This window comes from Falco cherrug, chromosome 2 (genome assembly GCF_023634085.1).
Source record: "Falco cherrug isolate bFalChe1 chromosome 2, bFalChe1.pri, whole genome shotgun sequence".
Lineage (NCBI taxonomy): Eukaryota > Metazoa > Chordata > Aves > Falconiformes > Falconidae > Falco > Falco cherrug.
Genome location: NC_073698.1, coordinates 81,630,923 through 81,650,384, shown reverse-complemented (window position 1 = coordinate 81,650,384; position 19,462 = coordinate 81,630,923). Strand labels below are relative to the sequence as shown.

Here is a 19,462-nt window from a genome sequence, read left to right as displayed (position 1 = left end):
TGTATAAAATTCAAAGTTAGTGTACGAAATAGTGGTTTGGTTATTAACATTTTTATTACAAACATTGGCCATCGTGATAAGCAGGTGATAGCACAACAGGCGGAACATACTATTTTCCTTAAGATTTTCAATAAATCTATTTTTGTATGGAACACAAATGTGTCTCCCATGATTTGTTTTGACAAACACCTAACATCTTTGGACTTTTCATGTTTAAGCATAATTTTTTTTTTTTATTCATTTCCCAATAATAACAAAAAGCTTGTTGACTTTTACTACTAAATGATTTGCAATCTTTTTTCTAACACTAGCAGTTTGTTAAAAAAAAAACCAAACAACTTTGGAGAGTGTTATGCAGTCCTTATAACTAACAGTGGAAGGAAGTATGCTAATAACACTAAAAAAGCTGCTTTGCTGGCTTCCTTCGTGATGCCAAGACCGGACAAAAGGCAACCAGGTAACTCATCCGTGGTATCTCTAGAAAAGGTTCCCATTATCTAGGTATTTTGGGTCTTCTTCATTGTTGTTGGTCTGGGTTTGTACCTGAGTGTGTGCATGCATGGTACCAGTTGCCGTAGCAGATGATCTCCTCCTGGCCAGGAGAACGAGGAAGGTGCTTTGGCTACCACAGACAGACTTGCTGGCTGTTTCCAGTTTCACAACTGTTGAGGCAGTTGCAAACCTTACAGCAATTTGTACGGCTGGCTTTCAGCAGCTCTAGTTCTATCTCTTGGGGAGATCCCAGATGATAATTTTTTTACTACCGTTTACTCTTCTGGCTGAGCACATCCCTGTGGAGCTCCTGCAACCTTTTGCTTCTCTTGCTCATTGTGTAGGTAAGGCTGGAGAGAATAGAGAGAAAAGGTTTTCAGGATGGTCATTATAGCCATCTGGTTTCACATCATCTCAGTCAGTGCTTTTGATCAGCCCCATCATGATACATAAAATCCCACAAACTCATTCAAATCAAGCGCACACAGGTGCCGCGTTCAAGCTATCCACAGACAGAAATTTTTCAAGGAAAGGCAATTTAAACTTGGGCTGCATTTTGGCTTCACCCTTGAAGGCTCTTTAGAAACAAAAAGTTTCCCTGTAGCATCAGAAGGACTGTACAGAAAAACCACTCTCTTGGCTCTGCAAGCCTGTAAGTGGCTCTGTAAGTGGCTACATGTTCAGACTGTGCATTCACCATCTGACCACATACTTATGACAAGCAAGTTCCCTACCACGGCTTGCAAGAGGACATACATGGCATACTTACCTTGAAAAACTAAAATATACCACAATAAGCAACCCAAAACCCAAAAAGCAGAGGAGAGCCCCCTAACCTTCAAACATCTGCCTGTCTCCAATCCTAATAGCTCCTTTGTGGTGCTGACCGGACTTCCAAGCTGAGCTGCACATGCTTGGATTTTTAATCGTGTTGTGTGGTTAATTATAAAAAATAAAGGCAACACACACTGCATACCATCTTCACTAGGCCATATATGGGAGTGGAACTTACATTCTCAGCAGATTTAACCTAGTAAATACAGTTTGAATAACCTGGCAATAAACATATTGGAAAGAGAGGATGATTATTTTTCAAAAACCAAACTGGACATGCTGTTATTCAAAGCTCAGTAGGCTGGCAAATGGCAGAGAAATGTCTTCTCAGATGCAGGAAGGGATTTGGTTCTCAGTCCATCGAGAGCCTGGGCAAGGGCTGTGGTGGGAAGGTAGCAGATTCTGACTCTTGGGCATTATGACCCTTCTGCAACAGCCACCAGATTGTTTTTGGAGCAGGAGTGAAAGTTTGCACCAGGAGTTATCCCAGCTCTTTCTTGCTTGCCTGGCCAAGATGGGCCATAATCTGAACTGTGATGCACTAGGAAGATGTTAAAATCTCCTCTTCCCTGTAGTTATTATGCTAAGAAATACATATCCTGCTGTCCTGTGCTATCCCCGTATGAGACTTTTGTTGGCTTGCTTGTATTGGTTGTCATTGACCTTCCTGTGTCGCTTTTCTTAACTTTGTAAAAAGTTATTTAAAGATTTTTTTCTGTTTTGTGGTCATCATATGAATTCTGGTTTTTTTCAATTTTGTAGTCCTCTGACTCTGCAACAGTTTCTTTCATCTTAGAATCATAGAATCATTTAGGTTGGAAAAGATCTTTGAGATCATAGAGTCCAACCATAAATCTTAATTTGTTTATCCTAATGAAATTTCAATTAGAAATTCCCACCACAATCCATATATGAGGAGGGGAGGAAAGGGCAGAGAAAGGGACGTCTATTGTTTGTATTAACTAACAAGAATTTAAATTGTCCCTTACTGATGCATTATAATAATAGGTACAAAAAGAAAAAAAAACCCCTAAGTTTAGCATGCTGTGAGAGGTTTTTAAACAGGTAAGAACGAAAGACATCACCCAAGTGAGACACACTGGATCCACAGCACCTGCATTTTACTAACTAAACAGAACTGATGGTTAGCGTCAGGTCAGGCTGCGACAGGATGCATGCCCGTTACCCTAGCCTGGAAAAGTAAGGAAATAAAAAGTTAAGGGGAGAGACTGATCTTTCCTCTTTGTTTCATTTACAATATTAATAATAGAAGCTGATGATCCATTAGTCTTTTGATCTCGCCTCTGATGTGTTATTAGACTTGGACTGCAGCACAGAGCTTTGTCCATGACCTCATGTTACTGTACAAATCCCACCAGTGTGTCCGGGCGCTCTGCATGCCACGCAGGCGGCAAATGCTGAGATCGCGGCAAGAGGGGAGCTACATTTTGCGGTAGAGCACACGTCTGGTGAACTTGAGCTTATTATTGCTTTAGGATCTCTCCAGGAGGTACCTAATGCTTAAGCAGTGGGAGCAGACTGCAGAAGGAGAGGACTACTGTGACTCATGAAGGTTAATCTTGCACAGTCAAAATGCTTAATAAAGACTGGAGTGTTGAGCAAAATTTGAGGCTTCTTGTGATTACCTAGGCAAATAAAGGGTGGGGAGGGGAACTGAGAGTCTTAAAAAAGCTGGAAGTCTTGCAATGCACTGGAAGGTTGTCTTTAATGTGATACAGGTCTCGGTGAGATGCAGCTCTTGTCATATTCTTGTTAAATCTGTTCTCATGTATATGCAATGTGACTTATCTTTTTAAAAAAAGGGTTCTGCAATGTTTGTGTTCTTAATTTGCAGTTTTGTTCTAAGTAAAAAAGTAAAAGGTTTTGAACTTTCTCAGGGTAACCTTTTGTCTACTGTGTATCCATATTATAAAATTTCAGAAAAGGGTACTGACTGTAGTGCTGTATTATTTTAGAGAATATCTCTTAGCTGTGATCATGAATATAGCAGTATATTTCATTTTTAAGTTGTCTTTCAGAGACAAATATCTGATTCCCTTGTTATATCTTATAGGTATTCTGGAGTTCCCTGCCACTGTAACTTAAGAACTCAGACAAACCAACGGAGAGAGTGAGAACACAGACTGACACGAGGACCTTCTGGCAGTCTGCCTTGCAAAGGAAATGTAAGGAATTACTTTTTTAGAGAAGCTGTGATGATGGATCAGTCATACATACCACTTCCACAGCTAACAGATGTTCCTATTAAGTTTCTGTAGTGTAAGTGCACATAAACAATTCAGAGAAAAATAAAACTCTGCTGCATAGCTTTTTACAAAGCTAACAGAAATAGGATAATAACACGGCAGGGCAGATTTAGAAGCAATCCACACTGAAAAAATTGAGGACCCTCCAAAAATGCCATCCAAGCAGCACAGAGCCCAAAGAATTTCACTTTTCTGTTTGTGAAGCCCTGCACCAAGAAAAGTCTAAAAATCCTAAACTGAAGGGAAATTTGGTAATAATATTTTTCATTTTCTTGCAAGAAATGAAAAACAATACAGAAATGTGATGAGTAAACACTAGACAGTATACAAAGAGGAAAGATAATTCATGTGAGTCATCACTGCTGGCAAGGAAAAACCTTCAATCAGATAGTGCTCTGCTAGTCATAGGTAGTATTCACTGAAACACCTGGCTGCTCTCAGCTCACCTCAAGCTTATGAAGAGCCCTCCTACATCATCTTCTGTGCTTTCCATTTTTGGCTGAAATAAAACTATATAAATGCCCCCTAGATAACTGAAAACATGCCAAGAGACTCAAACATGAGACTCCCGGAGTACAGGGCTCCGCCAACTGCCCCGATCCCTGTGGCTGTATCCCCTTCCGAATTGCAGATCTCAAAACAACATTTCTCTGGCCAAAGGGCTAGCTTATTTTAGCAGGACTGAGATTAGGAGGACTGGATTTGTTTTTCAAGGGTAATTTTCCTGCAAAGATCGAGGCCCCTGGGCAACTGGGCAGACAGACTGACGGGTTAGAGAGGCGTTCCTGCTTGGACTTGTACAAAGTAACGGTACTTCGTCACCAAGACTCTTCCTAACTTTGCAACAACAATGTCAAATAACATTTAAATAATTTCCTTATAACAAAGATTAAGTCTTGAGAAACACCCCAAAGGATCAGACTTGGTTACCTTTCAAAGCTCAATAATAATAAACTAGAGAATATCACAGTGTAGTTTCCAGTAGCACTGTTAATTTTTCCAGTTTTAAAATACTCAAATCTTGATTTCTGATAAAGCAGTAATGCAGTTTGACAAAAATCGAAAGCAGGCATTTTCTCTGACAAAAATGTGCAAAGACAGATAATGTTCACCTTTTCTCCCTGCTTTTCATTAATTGTTTCCATGGAAGTATTCCACCCACCCTGACTTACCACCACTGATCATCTTCAGCACTTATGGTCTCTCCAAGGACCTGACGATGATTTTTGCAGAGCGAGAGCTACACTCCCTGAAAGAAGACCAAGCACTACTATGCAGAGCTTTCAGCACGTGGCAGGACAGAAGCAGTGCTGTCTGCTGAAGCTATTTGGGACATAATTCTGAGCTAAACACTTGTAGCAGCAGCAGTCCCGAGTCTGACTAAACCTGAAAATGGCATGGGTAGGGATTAGAGGAGGAAACTTGGTTTCTAATCCTGTCATTAACTCGTTGCATTGACAACAAGCATGACACTGGCTCTAGTGACAGAAGTTTTTGTTGCTATGTATTTCCTGGCGCTGATACCATCTGCCCAGTCCTACAGGCTGCAGCAGCAGTGAGAACACGGTAGCAGGGGCTCCGGTTCAGCCACTGGTGGTTTAATACTGTTCTCATGCAGTCTCATCTAGAGTTACTCGGAGGAGAAGTGTGGGATATGTGCTTGGTCCACATTCCGACTGGAATCAAAACTAGCAGGTAGAGTTTTCTAGTCTATTCTTATAGCCAGAGAACACATACACAGAAGAGGGCAAGAAAAACAACAGAGCTACATGCAGGCAGGGTTGCTTCTTGTAGGAATCTGGAGGTTTTATGTTCATTCTTTAAATACTGTCCCATACTGAGGGCTCTCTCTAGGTATTTGTTAGATGGCGAACCCCATTTTGACTGCCTAGCTCGTTTGCTCCCTTTTTCCTGCATCCCAGGGCTGGGCTGAAGTTGTTGCAGAGAGCTGTGTGGAAGCTGCAGTGGCTGCTGCTGGCAGCCGGGTTGTTTCCCAGTGCTTGGCCCGGGAAGCCATAGGTGTGCTGCACAGACACAGGTCATGCAGGAGGACTGAGCTGTGTGTCGCCTGGCAAAGGAAAAGGTTATGGAGCAGCAGCTCTTGGGCACAGTCTCCAGCATATGCACGAAAAGATGCAGTAAGCAGAGACAGAGACATTGTGATCCAAAGGAGAAGGGGAGTCCTTCGATGCTCTGGAAAAACCTGACTGGTACCCCAAAGGTGCTCAAAAGAGCTGAGAAAATTGAAGCTATGAAAAGGTATAGGCTTTCTGTATGTGTGTGCGCATGCACATGGCTGTATATTACACGAGGTAAGATCAGGAGTGACTTATAGTTTGAAACCTTCCTGTGTCCATTTACCTCAGCTTCCACATTTCTAAAGATGTGGATGCTTTCAGGACTGTCAAAGACTGCGCTCCTGGAAAGCATGGACGCTTATGTTGCCAGAGTATTTTCTGTGTAGCATTAACCTCCGGAGGCCCAGACAGACGTGCTTTGGGACTCCACTTCTCTGAAGTGATACTGACTCGTCAGAATGCACCAATGAGCTACGCCAAGCTGGATGGAGCCATAGAAGGGTGACAGGGCTCCGTGAATCTCAAAGCAGCTAACACCCACGTAGTCACCACACAGCAGCATCTACTAAAGAGAACTACAGCAGGGACGCCCGTCACCCACCAGCTTTTGTTCAGCTGGGAACTCACCCTGGAGTTAGCAGCAAGGTGGAGAAACCAGGGAGGATGTTCGGATAGTGAACACTAGTGTCGATGTACTTTATCTCTTTCTTGCTTACCCATGATGTATCACCAAAGTTAAAAAGTAAACCAGTGGGTGGATCATAAAGCTGGGCAACAGCTGCTCAATATTTTTGAGATACAACTTCACAGCACATTATCTATAAACTTTGTGTTACAGTATTTGGTGATATTTATGTTTTTGCTTATTTCATGTGTATTCTATATCCCATAGGCAGTTCCTGAATTCAATTTAATTTTTTTTCCTGATTGATCAGGACCAGTAAGTAATCTTTAGAAAATTTGTTTGTTCTGTTTGTTCCTGTCTTCTTCCTAAATGTGTTTGATGAGTGGGTGATTTGTTTGTGCTGTCATTAGGAAAACCATATGTTGATGTGGTCTTATGGAGGAGTGTTTTTATTATTTTAAGAGTTCAACTAAGGATGTTTCCAAAGGAGTCATAATTGCTCTTCTAAGTACAAAGGCTGAACAATGACTGGCTTACGAATCATGCCAAAAATCTGTTCAGCTCAGTCTAATTATTTCAAAGACTAAAATCTGTTTCTCAGAAATGTCTTCTTTCCACAGTGTGAACTTTTTAACATACTAAGAAAGTTATGTTTACTCAAGTTCTCTATGGATTTATAGTCCAAGTGCCTGGAACAAGGGAAAGTATCCACTTTTTCCATGTATTTGTCAATGCATGCAAAAAGTTTAAGGCTGCTCCTGTCTTCATGTGAAATGCACCGTGCCACAGCATAACCGAGGATGGATCCTGCAAGGACTTTTGGACGTAGGTAGGTTTCCTGGGTGAGTGGGCTGAGGAGAGTGTCGCTGCTCATGTGGCTGAATTGCCTTGAGGGGTGTGCAGGAACCAGATCAGTGCTGAGTTTTGTGTAGGATACTCGTGATGTCCATGAATAAAGGAGCCATCACAGTTTGAAGCAGATGAGGATTTTCACTTGTGGGCCATTTTGCTCCTGTCCGTTAGGAGCTTAGGACCAAACTCCTGGCTGCTAACCCAGTGCAACACCTACTTTACAATATTTGGTGTAAAAAGTTGGTTGGCTCTGTCTAGTGCTTTTTCTCTGGTGACATGAGCTGAGTGTAAGACCCCATGCAGACTACCAGTGCCGGGGGGTTTGGTTGTCCTTTCCGTGGCTGTGGTCAAAACTGGAGGCAATTTTCTGCCAGTGGTCTGGTGGCTGTATTGATGCTGAATAGTCAGTATTCCTGGAAATACCTTGTGAAGCTGTCTGGCATCACAGGTGAGCAAGAGACAACTGCTGAAGACTAGGTTTTGACATGGATGGTATCAGTTTACTCCATAAGTATGACAGACCTGCTGACACCTGAGGGACGACATGCAATATAAGAATGCGTGATGAGTGTAATGGTGGTAAAATCAGCCCCTAGATGGGCTGGTCTCTAAGGCACTGAATACTACACTGGCAAAAGGAGGGTCGCTGGAAAGTGCCTCAGTGCCCAGTAAAAGCTGCTAAAGAGTGAAGCAGATGGTAGAAATTCAACTATATATTTTATACATAGAATATTATATAGGGGCTATTATTCAGTGGTGCAGAAATAAAGAAAATGAAAAGAGGAAAATAGCTGTGCAGCTGGCCAAGACCTTGAAAAGGAAAGACTTTTCAGAATAATTTTCAGAAAAACAATTTCAAACCTCCTTGCTGCAAAGCCTCATACGCAGCCCTTGCAGACAGCCTTTTAGAGGAGAACTTTAAACAAAGGAGTGCAACAGCATGGAAACATTTTGCGAGCAGCAAGATGGCAAATAAATGCTACACATTTTTAGGTGCATGTCAGCCAAAATAAGTTACTGATGAAGCTAGTTTCTCGTGGGTTGCAGTGAACAGGAAAGAAAAAGTAGAAAATAGTAATTCTGCAGCAAGAGACAACATGTCATACTGTGTCATACTAATGCACTTTGAAAACATAAACGTATATACAATTTAAATGTAATATAAACCATGCATGTATTATGTAAATGCCATTAAGTTAGAAATATTACCAGAAATAAATGTACATGCATTTCTATTTTGTATATGTCTGTCTTTGTGTATAAAAAAAATATATATTGTAAAATCCATATTATTAGATTATTGGTGAAATGAATAATTTCTTTTTCTCCATACCCAGCAAGATTATAGGAGTTGGCCCGGTGGTCAAAACCACAGCCTGGGATTTCATGTGTTATTTTGTCTCACATTTCCTACATCATGTTAGGTGGGGTCTCCACCTTATCTGGACCATAGCTCAGAAAATTTATGAGGATAAATGCTTTAAAGAATGAAAGACGCAAATCTGTAGTGATCATGGCTAGCTAGATACCTTAGATGAACAAAATAATAATGGGAAGATTTTTTTTAAAGGATTTCTTTGTGGGAATTGCTACTCCGTGTTTCCTGGCCTGCAGAAATACCTTTTGCTGATCATTGACTTTTGAGATATCATATGATTGTAGCACGGGGTTTGAAAGGTGCTGTCAATGAAGAATTCTGTTATGGTTGTTGACTGAGCAAGTTCTATTTGTGGTTTGGCATTGGTTTTAATCAAGGTTCATTATGGTAAAGTGCAATAGACTTAAAAAATTACTCAGGCCATGTTGGGGTGTTCTCACACCACCACTGCAGGGCACTGCAGGCATCTAACTGGAAACCTCCATCTCCAGAGGACCAAAGTGGCAGGTCTCTCTGCTCCCAGGTAGATGAGGCTGGGAACCTGGGACCCAGCCTCGCAAGGCTGTGCGTCCATCAGGGAAGCCAGCCTACATGGTGCCTGCCCCCATGGAGCAGCCACTTGCTCCTGACCCTTCGCTGGGGCTTCCTGGCCCTTCGTCAATGCCAGCGCTGCAGCTCCCATTGCCGCGCTGCCAGTGGGTCAAGGAAGGGATGGGAGCTGAAAGGCACTCTGCCCCCAAAAGGGGCGTAGTGCAGGGAAACATGTCACAAAAAGACATGGCCCCATTCCTGCATCTTAGATTTGCAGTCTCTGGGATTTTATGGGGCCCCTCCGACGGTGGTCTGAGCAGACCACGAGGAAGGGCAGACCAACACCAGCTCTACACGTGGGCTGCAGCCAGCCAACGCTTTCACAGCCTAGACTCTTCAACATATTTTCCCTAGCTCACAGTTCAAAACCTACCCAAATTACTTTTCTGCTTTGGAAACAATACTGAAAATAATTCCCTTTTCTAGAGTTTAATGAATAATAGAGTCCCTCAAGCTCATCCTGAACCTAAGGGAACAAATGCCATCGTGCCCTACCCTGTGGAGACTGTAGGTTACAAACATAGGGAAAAGCAGAGGTGGGGCTTGAAGGGAGGGCTCAGAAGCAGTTTTTCTCTTTTTTTTTCACCAAGCATATCTTCTAGCCCTTCCTTGCTTGGCCTAGTATGGTGCACTTACATTGTTAGCTCCAGTTGCCCAAAAGACTGAAAGAGACTCTAACATTGTTGTTCATACTTGTTAAACAAACCAAAGAACAGAAACCTCTCCCTTAGTTGGCTGTGTCATAGCACAAAGAGAAGGAACTTTTTTTTTTTTAAAAAAAAGGCAACACAATGTTGGGGTTGTTGCAAGATTTTTTTTGTTAATATTCCCTGTTTCCTTTTGGGTTGTACTAGTCAGAACAGCCAACTGTAGACAGTGCTGAGGGCTGTTGGTCTGAAGCAGGGGATCACTCCTTTATGAAGCTGTATTTGCTGTAGACTGTGTTTCTACCATGATCGGTGGGAAAGCAGGTATTGTAGCAACCTTGGTATAACTCTGTCCCTGTGTCTGCTGCATGGCACCACGTGACCATTATTGGTGGAAGCCAGCGGGCCAGACAGGACGGTGGCCTCCCCAAAGCTGAACTGCAGCCAAACCCTAAGGCAAATTTCTGGTTTAGATCCTAGACGGAAACCCACCCAACAGTTTTCTTTGGAAAGAACACGAATTCAAATATTGGTTTGGCCTGAAAATTGTTCTGGCTGCCCTGAAGGCAAAGGGAAGGTGATTCTGCAAAGCCACAAGAAGAAAGTATTTAAATTCACAAATAATTTCCCAGATTTAAAATGGGGTTTTTAATCTAACATTTTCCTTACTCCAAAGCCACACTGGGTTTCAGTTACATTTCCTTTGAAACCAGAAAGCAATCATACTGAAATGCAATAAAAGGAACTAAAAATATTGCACACCACCCCCCTCACCCCCACCCCTTGTGCCTTTCCCTGTCTCCCTAAATGTTAGAGGAGCAAAACTGGATGCTACCGTTGCACGAGTTTGGGGGCAGGAGCAAATGGTGTAAGATGCCATCAGGGAATCAGTATATTTAGCACAGAAGGGGTATTTCAGAAGAACTTCTTAGCTAGAGCTACACACAGATGGGTTGTGGCTCTGGTGGAATAGCTGGCAGGTGCTTCTGCATTTAACTGAGCTAACGGAACAAGCAGCAGATAAAGCCCCTCTAACTGTGCTTGCTCTGTGCAGTTACCTGCTTTGCACCAGATGGATTAAAACCCCCTGAAATACACAGGGTAACAAAGGGAAAGGAAAATGCGTACCTGTACTCAGTGGCAAAGGGAAGGCAGCAGCTGCTCAGGGTTCCCTGGGCGAAGGCAGGGTTGGGACCTGCCACGAGACTAAGAGATGGTTTCACAACCTATTTGTCAAGAAGGATAATTCTGAGGTAATCCATATCTGAGATGCTGCCTTTGTGCCACTAGCAAGAAGATCATATCCCTCTGGCCCGGTACTGTCTGTTTTGAAGGGAAGGAGAGAAAAGCAAGTTGCTCTTTATCTCAGGAAAAGAAGATACGCTGTTACCCTCCGCAGAGGCAGAAGTTTACGTAAGACTTAAAAGGTCTGCTGGTATTCTGATGCTAAATGTTCTTACAGCTTGCACTGTCACTTTCACATATGCAACGCATATATGTAATACTGCCAAATCATCCTGTTAGCGTTTACCCATGCTTTACAAAGTTGTATGCAGCCACAGATTATGCAGAGCAGAGGGGATGCAGGCCTGCTCCTAGCAGGATGCATTCATTGCCCTGTAATGGATTTTTATTAGTTTGTAATGAAATGTGAGGAATTAATCACAGCTCAATTACACTTATAAATACATTGCTGTATTTCAACTTGTGCATGCATGTTTGTCTGGTTTTAATTACCCGGCAAATGTGAAGTTAGGATACTAATATAAAAAATTTCAAATTTGTCCCTCAATGAATATTGCTGCCTTGCCACACAAAGCCAGGCTCGGAATGAGCACAAAGAAGCAGGGAACAGGGGGCTTCCCCTGTTGGCAAGGAGGAGGACTGGGAAATCCAAGAGGCTAGAAAATCTGGTGAAAAACTGATCCCCATTCTCCCTCCTCATGTTTTTTACTCACACATTTCCCTTTCTCCGCCTTAAATTCACCGTGCTTGTTTCCAGCAAGTGCCCGCCTTGACCACTCTGTCATCTCTGCATACTTTCGAGGTGGGGTGGGTGACCCTGCGCTTCATCCTCGCCAGCCGGGAAGCGCTGCTTCAGGTTCAGGCATCCCTCTGTCCTCTCAGCTGGCTCAGATTTATCCCAGGGTTCTCTTTCTTTTGTTTAATCTATCTGGATTGGTAGTACTGGATAGCCCAGTTTACTTTTGGCCTTGCTTACCAGGAATGTCAACTGAGGATACAATTAAACTGTGAGGAGACAAAACATAAGGATGTTTCAACAGTGAAATGTGATAGATATTAAAATCAACTCATTCATTAGCACTCACACTGTGAACTTATTAAATGCTCTTAGTTAACAGATAGAGTTCCTAGTTTAATGTCTAGTGCTGCAAACAGCTGCTTTCTGTTTACAAAATAAATGGCATCTTCCAGAAAATATAGAAAAAATGAGATATGAATTTTTATTTCTTTCCAACAAAGTCTGTAAAAAAGTCCTTTGGTAGTTTACACATACAGCAGCGACACAGTCTGCTCTGAGTCTTCACTAAAGGGCAGTCTCTTACAAACACTGTTTACCATATAGTATCATGCCTTTTCACTTCTGCATATTAATTTATGCTGACATCAAAAGAATTTGAATAGCATTTTGTAAAATCTATTTAAATTTTTGACTCTTATACTGAGATTCCTGTGTAGTGCTGAAGTCTGTATCTAGCACTAGACTGTGATGAAAGCTGCACAAGCAATAATGATACTGAAATAGGGAATAGAAGCACACCATTGAACATCTGGTGCTGACCTGCAGCTGTTGGTCAACAGCTGGGCTGAACATAAGCCAGCAGTGTGCCCAGGTGGCCAAGATGGCCAACAGCATCCTGGCTTGTATCAGAACTAGTGTGGCCACCAGGACTAGGGAGGTGATTGTCCCCCTGTGCTGGGCACTGGTGAGGCTGTACCTCGAACCCTGTGTTCAGTTTGGGCCCCTCACTGCAAGAGGGACACGGAGGTGCCGGAGCGTGTCCAGAGAAGGGCAACGAAGCTGGTGAAGGGTCTGGAGCACAAGTCCTGTGAGGAGCGACTGAGGGAACTGGCGTTGTTCAGCCTGGAGAGGAGGAGGCTCAGGGGAGACCTTCTTGCTTTCTACAACTACCTGTAAGCAGGTTGTAGCGAGGTGTGTGTTGGTCTCTTCCCCCAAGTAACAAGCGATAGGACAGGAGGAAACGGCCTCAAGTCACACCAGGGGAGATTTAGGCTGAGTATTAGGAAAAATTTCTTCACTGAAAAGGTTGTCAAGCACTGGCACAGGCTGTCCAGGGAAGTGGTTGAGTCACCGTCCCTAGAGGGATTTAACAGATATGTAGATGTGGCACTTAGGGATGTGGTTTAGTGGTGGACTTGGCAGTGCTGGGTGAATGGTTGATGATAAAGGTCTTTTCCAACCTAAACAATTCTATGATTCTGTGATTCAGAGAGAAACCAAGGGTCATCATGAACCATGTGAAACATGGGATCATGTGGACGTAGGTAAAACACATCAGCTGTTTCCATGCAGGCGACCTCAGAACAGGTGGTGGAAGTGAGCACAGTTTGAATAGAATGCAGGTTGTAAATGTCAATATAGGTCTGTCACGGAGAAACTAAGGGGTGAACATTTGATCTCAGAAGGTGCCTCCAGTGGCCTGAGATGGCACTTAAGCCCTCTCTTCTCTGACCATTTGAGATATCCAGAGCACTTAGAGAAAGACACCCCAAACACACATAAAAACCACACAGACATCTGTGAGGTCCTGTCTAGCCCTTTTCTCCAACATTAATCATTGTACCTGCTCAGACTTTGGTCTCCCAGAAGTCTCTACCCTCTCCTTTATGCACAAATCCGAAGACCCACTTTTTGAGAGGCCTCCAGGATTACTGATTGAGTCGTCCTCCCTTCTGCATCTAGCAGCCCAGTGCACCTCTTCGCCCTTCAATGGGCGATATGGATTCAGTTCTGCTCCCCCTCCTCGCGCCCAGATCTGCACATCTCCCCCGGGTGCTGTCCTGCATGCACGCTTGCTGTCGGCAAAGGCTCTCCTGGCCAGCTGCGACGTTACTCAGCAATCCCTCCCTTCCCGTTACTGGTATTAAATACAAACCACCAATAAAGGGGGATTTTGCAAACAAATTGCTTCTAACGTACGCTGAAAAAACTTTATATCAAAGGAATTTTCCGCATGCCTCCGCAGGCAGCAACCACCCAGTCAGGTGCAATGCTCTGTCCCAGTGGTCACCTGTGAGCCCAGCCACGTAGAGCTGGTTGGGAAATCAAGTGCAGGACCCTATGGCTGGCCCCTCCGATCGGGCCAGAACACCTTCTGGCCTGGTGTGAAATTGACATTTAGAACTACTCAACCATAAAGAGAAACATGACAAATTCTTGAAGAAAGTAGTAAAATTTGAAAGCTAAAGTGCGTCTGCTTTTCAGGTGAAAAAAAATCTAAACAAAAAAAAAAAAAAAAAAAAAGGAAGAGGAGAAGAGGAGCAAGAAAGGGGATGTAACAGGAGGGTGATGTGATCCAGGGAGGCAGATGCATTCAAGCGCTTCAGCTGGGCACCCCGAAAGGTGTGTGCTGGCAGATGACTCCCCCATTATGCAAACTGGCACCATGTAAATCAGGAGAGAGGCAAAAAGCTGTAAACACCTGCACAGAGCTGCAAGATTTCTGCAGTTTCTTCTTATTCTGAAAGATATAGCTGCTTTTCTAAATATAGGAAAACATACTGTAGAAATGACTACAAAGCACTGTTAATTACTTGGGTGTAAATAAGGGCAAATTATGTTCCACTTTTTATTGCAAATGCTGTTTACTGCGTCATACCCTGCACTCGTTTTCATAGTCACACAATACGTTACTGTTACATCAAGTCAATAGGACTTTGGAAGTGTAAATGAGGGAAGACCTCAATCACAGTGACAAATTAAATGACCACAGGCAATTATTGTGAAAGCAGAAAAAGTATATTTATACCACACATAAAATTGAGCTAATCTATCTTTTATGATAGTCAAGGAAAGTAAGTGCAAACAGATCCTGTAGAAGGCAGGGGTAATAATTACTGATTATGCTGTAGTTAGGCTCTTTGTATCTAAAGTGTTAAGGACAATTCTACAAGGCCTTAACCGATGTTTTGTAGCAGCTTTTGACTGATCTTGCGACTGTAAAAAATCGCGGTTCCTAAGTTACCAAACACCGCATTTTTTTCCTGTTAACTTCCATTTATTTTTATTTAGAAAATCAACATTTTTTGAAGCACTCTGGCCATTGTATCAATTTCTTCCATAGTGATCCTAGAGTAACCTCTGCATTAATGGTACCTGAATTAAGAACAACAGGACAAAAGATCTTTCACTCACAACCTCCCAGCAGACAAATAGATCAATAATCCAGAATTATCTGGCTCTTTCATAATTCCCCATATAAAATAACTACTTTATGCTTGAAGTAAGAATAAGATGACTAATCCTGGCCATTGTGGAAACCAGCATTTGCTAAACCTATCCTCAACTTACTGCAAATGAAAATGTCATCTGTAAAGGTCTCTGATTTTTTTAGGACAATTCATCACAGTGATTAGGCACCTCCTGGAGCAAGACGTTATCGACTCCTGGTTTGGAAGAGTTAATTCACTGTGCTGCAAACTGATGTGAAATGGAGGAATTGCAGGGGAAGAAAGTTTTAGCTTTGATATGAAAAATGAGCAGAATGAAACAGAGAGACATCAAAAGGAGCTTTTTATAGAAAACACACTACAAAGCTGAAATTCTGCATCGTTCTCCATATTCACTCCCAGCACTCTGGTCAGCAGAAGTGCTAACCGATGACCAGTTCTGTGTGCTTCTTGGTCCCTTCTTACACCAGGTTAACCTGAACCAAGCTACCCCCCCTCCACAGCATCAGAACTATGTAAAATGTTACTGTTGATCCCTCTTATTTGCTTTCCTTCCAGTAAATCCTCAACACACATCTTTATACAAAGGTATAGTTATATCACATAGACCCTGAATTAATGAACAGAACGCAGTTTCGATTGGGACAATGCCTAATTAAAAGTGCTGCCACTTCTTGTGGGTAAAAGTATAAGCTTGGCCTCCAGAAATATTTTTTTCTGGCAGATTTGGATTTCCAGAGATTGAAAATCTTGTAGTCAGTCACTCCATATGTACAGCCTTTAAACTGAACCGAAATAGATGGCAGAACTGAAAAATAAGACTGACACAGGAAATCACAATGATTTATGAGCATTTAGGAACATGGGTAAATTTACTCTTTCCCATTTATTTAAAAATAAATACATTACTTATTTATAGTCTTCATTCTCATGCAGCATAGAATACTTCGGGATCGTCTTGCCAAACTGAAGTAATTGGATTTTACCAATTATAGGGTCAACTTCTGGTATCCCTTGCATGCATGTATATGCAGTTTCTAGTGGGTGCAGTACAGATTTTAGATATAACCCCCCTATTTTATTAGTCGCCCTAATACATCCAAGCAATACAGAATTAATCAGTGATTCTTGCATGTCTTCTCCTATCTAGTTTTAAATGTTCAAAGCAATGATTTATGCTGCTATGTAAATATCGGTAACTAAATGTTTGCTAATAATTAGCCTGAATCTTGTATTTTTAAATTTCATCTATTTTCTTTTGTTTTATCTAACGAGTTGCACTCTAGTTCCCTTCTGATGCTGTAGGGTTTCTCAGCTTATATATTTCAATTGTATATCAATCCTGAATATTTAAACCTGTTTTAGAAGAACATACAAGTGTCTGGCAAATTCAGGGAATGGAATAACTAGGAAGCACAATAAACATGGTCAGTATTCCCTTTTTTTGCTAACAATTTTAGTCTTTGAAACTGTAAACACGTAACATCAAACCTTGGGATCCAAACCTTAGGGAGCTTACTAACTCCACTCCACTTCTCAAGAGATTGTTAATTAGGATAATCAGTAAATTTCATCTGTCTGGGTTTTTTTACATCTTGCTGTTTAAATCATAACCTTTAATCTCCCTGTTGGTTTTCTGTTCTTTTGTAAATCCCCTAGTTATTTTCCTGCTATCTAGATGAAACTGTAATCAGTATTTCAAATATGACTGCAAAAGTCCTGTGAAAAGCAGGCAATGCACTTAGGTCTCCTATGTTGTATGTCTGCTACTCAAAACTGCATTGGTCTTTTCCTGTATATATCTACGTGCCCAATGCTGCCTCTAGTTTTCATTCAGCATTTCTGTCATCCAGGTTTGTCCCTCCCCTGGAACATGCTGTTCTTGATTACATTGCCTTAGCAGGACTACTACTACAGTCGCACTGGGCCAAGAGTACTGTAACGTGTTGTTTTCAGTTGTGCATTTGCATTATTACGTTCCACTCTAGTGTTGGCAGGTTAGAATTCATGCTAATTGATAATAATCAGCTTCCTTCCATATTTTGTAAATGACTTATCAAAATACCAAATAGGACATAACAGTGCTCCACATCTCCCAGCGTTCCTTCCAGCCTGAGGCATTTATCCCCATCCTCAGTTTAGGAGAGTGCTTGCATTCCTGGTAACCTTTACTAATCCATGTAAAATTGAACAACGCAAAGTCAAATGTCCCACTGAAGTCCCAGTTATATCTTACTTCCCCTGTTTGCTTCACTGACTATGCCTGTATTACTCTATTTGGTAGTCATGTAACTGGATAGGTTTACTGAGTTTTTCAAGTCTGTTTTCTTCTTTTGAGATAATTACTAAACTAGCTAGGCAAAGGATGCATATCTGTGAATACAGAATTGTATGCAAAACCGTTTATCAATTAAACAAATAAGCCTGGACTACAAAAAGACCACAGAAAGACAGCAGGAAGATAGTGAGACTTGAAAAAGCAGCAAAATAACATTTCAACGACAAAAAAGAAAACCTTAGACAGAAATAGAATTTGGCATTATGGACATCTACTATAAAGACAAAACACCAAAGAGTGTGTTAATACAATAGGAAGAAAACAATGAAGAATTTATTAAAATTCTTGAAACATAAAATGTCTTGAAAAAGACATTTCAGGGACATCAGAATCCCAAGTCTGGCGTTCACCCTATAAAGTCTGGGTTTTACCACTTAGCTGAGAGACAAGAAAGAACTTACTCTGTTTTATTTGAATAAGCTATAGGCATTTAGAACCATTCTTAGTTTATGTTTGGCTGAAAGTAAGAGCAAGAATTTGAAACCTATGAAAGCAAATTAAGGATATAAGGTTCAGATATTTACATGACTACTTTGATTTGTGGGAATAAACCCAGCTTTTTTTCCCCTGGTCACCACACTAGGAAGCTACTTAACTTTTGCACAGTTCATTAATTGTTTTTTTCTTACTTGGTATTTCTTGATGTCACAAAAATGAATGTGGCACAAAAAAATAACAAGATGCATGAACAGAAGTGCAAGACTATTTTACCAGGTGTTGTAACAAAAGAACAACAAGAAATAATTTCATAGAGGATCCTATAAAAGTTTATTTGCAGGCTTGACAACAAACAAAAAATGGATAAAATGTTAAAACAATCTACATCATTGACTAAGTAATAATAAAAATGCTTAGGGGTTTTAAATTACTTTTATGCACTGTACTTTATGATGCACTAATAGGTTAGGCCTGTTGATCATCCTCAGCCCTGCCTGAAAGCTTCTGCATTGCAACGCTTATTTAAATCAGTCAGATAACAACTACTTTTAGTTCAGTCTAGTTTTCTTCCTATACCCTGCTCAGCCTTTTATGCTTTAAACATGATTTTCTTTAGCCTTTTCCAGCTGCGTTTATATTGGTAAAATGTAATAATGTGCCTTTACATCTTCTCCACAAGACTTGGCCTGTTTCCTTTAGTTTTCACAAAATAAAATACCTTAGCAGTAGTGCATTTTGTGTTCTCAGTTCTTATCATATGGAATTTAAATCTCATTGATGTTGATTCACAACTTGGAATCTGTACAATGTGAACAAGAGCTGCCACTGTTTGCCCTAGTGGTTTTCACAAGATTAACAATTTTTTTTCTTTCCTTCTCTTCCTATCTCTCTGATACTCTTCAGGTGGATCAGCAAGCTGATCTTGCTTTCTGCACAGCCACACTATGGCTAGGCCTGTGTGAAAAGATGTGACTACAAATACAGCCATCAGTGGAAGGAAGAGGGTGACCTCTCTTTTTGGCGACAGGGCGGTATTAGATCAGCTCCAGCAGGCAGCAATATCCTTCCCATCCTCTGAGAGCTGATTCCTGATCCCACTGAAGTTAGTGGAAAATGTTCCACTGATTGCAGTACAACCAGAATTTGTCTCTGATAGAAACACAATTAATGGGGTGGGTGGGTGTGTGTCTGTCCAAATAGCTTAAGTGCACAAAACACCATGTCAGTTTTGACATATCACTCCAATGCAAAGATAGCTCACTAATAAAATATTTAACCTCTCAGTACATCTGTTTGGAAAAAACAACAGTACCACCTGAATTTGGAAAGTTCCACCCGCTCAGCTGTGATACAGCAATGCAAATGTGATTTATCATTTTATTTTAACTGTAGGGGAACAAGAGACTTTCAAATAACTGGTGTTTGTACATTGCATTACATGTCATCGTGTCACAAATGCGCAGTCCCCAAATATTTTTGTTTACAAGCT

The 19,462-nt window shown here is 41.5% G+C and overlaps 1 long non-coding RNA gene across 1 annotated transcript in view; it reads right to left on the bottom strand.

Moving 5' to 3' along the window:
- Positions 1–4,850: 4,850 nt before the first annotated feature.
- The window catches only part of LOC106631148 (uncharacterized), a 32,780-nt gene continuing 18,168 nt past the window's right edge, over positions 4,851–19,462 (bottom strand). The window contains exons 2-4 of the long non-coding RNA XR_008730845.1: positions 11,723–12,014; positions 10,893–11,087; positions 4,851–7,680 (exon numbers count right to left, since the gene is read on the bottom strand). This is a non-coding gene — a long non-coding RNA (uncharacterized LOC106631148). The remainder of the gene's footprint in view (positions 7,681–10,892; positions 11,088–11,722; positions 12,015–19,462) is intronic.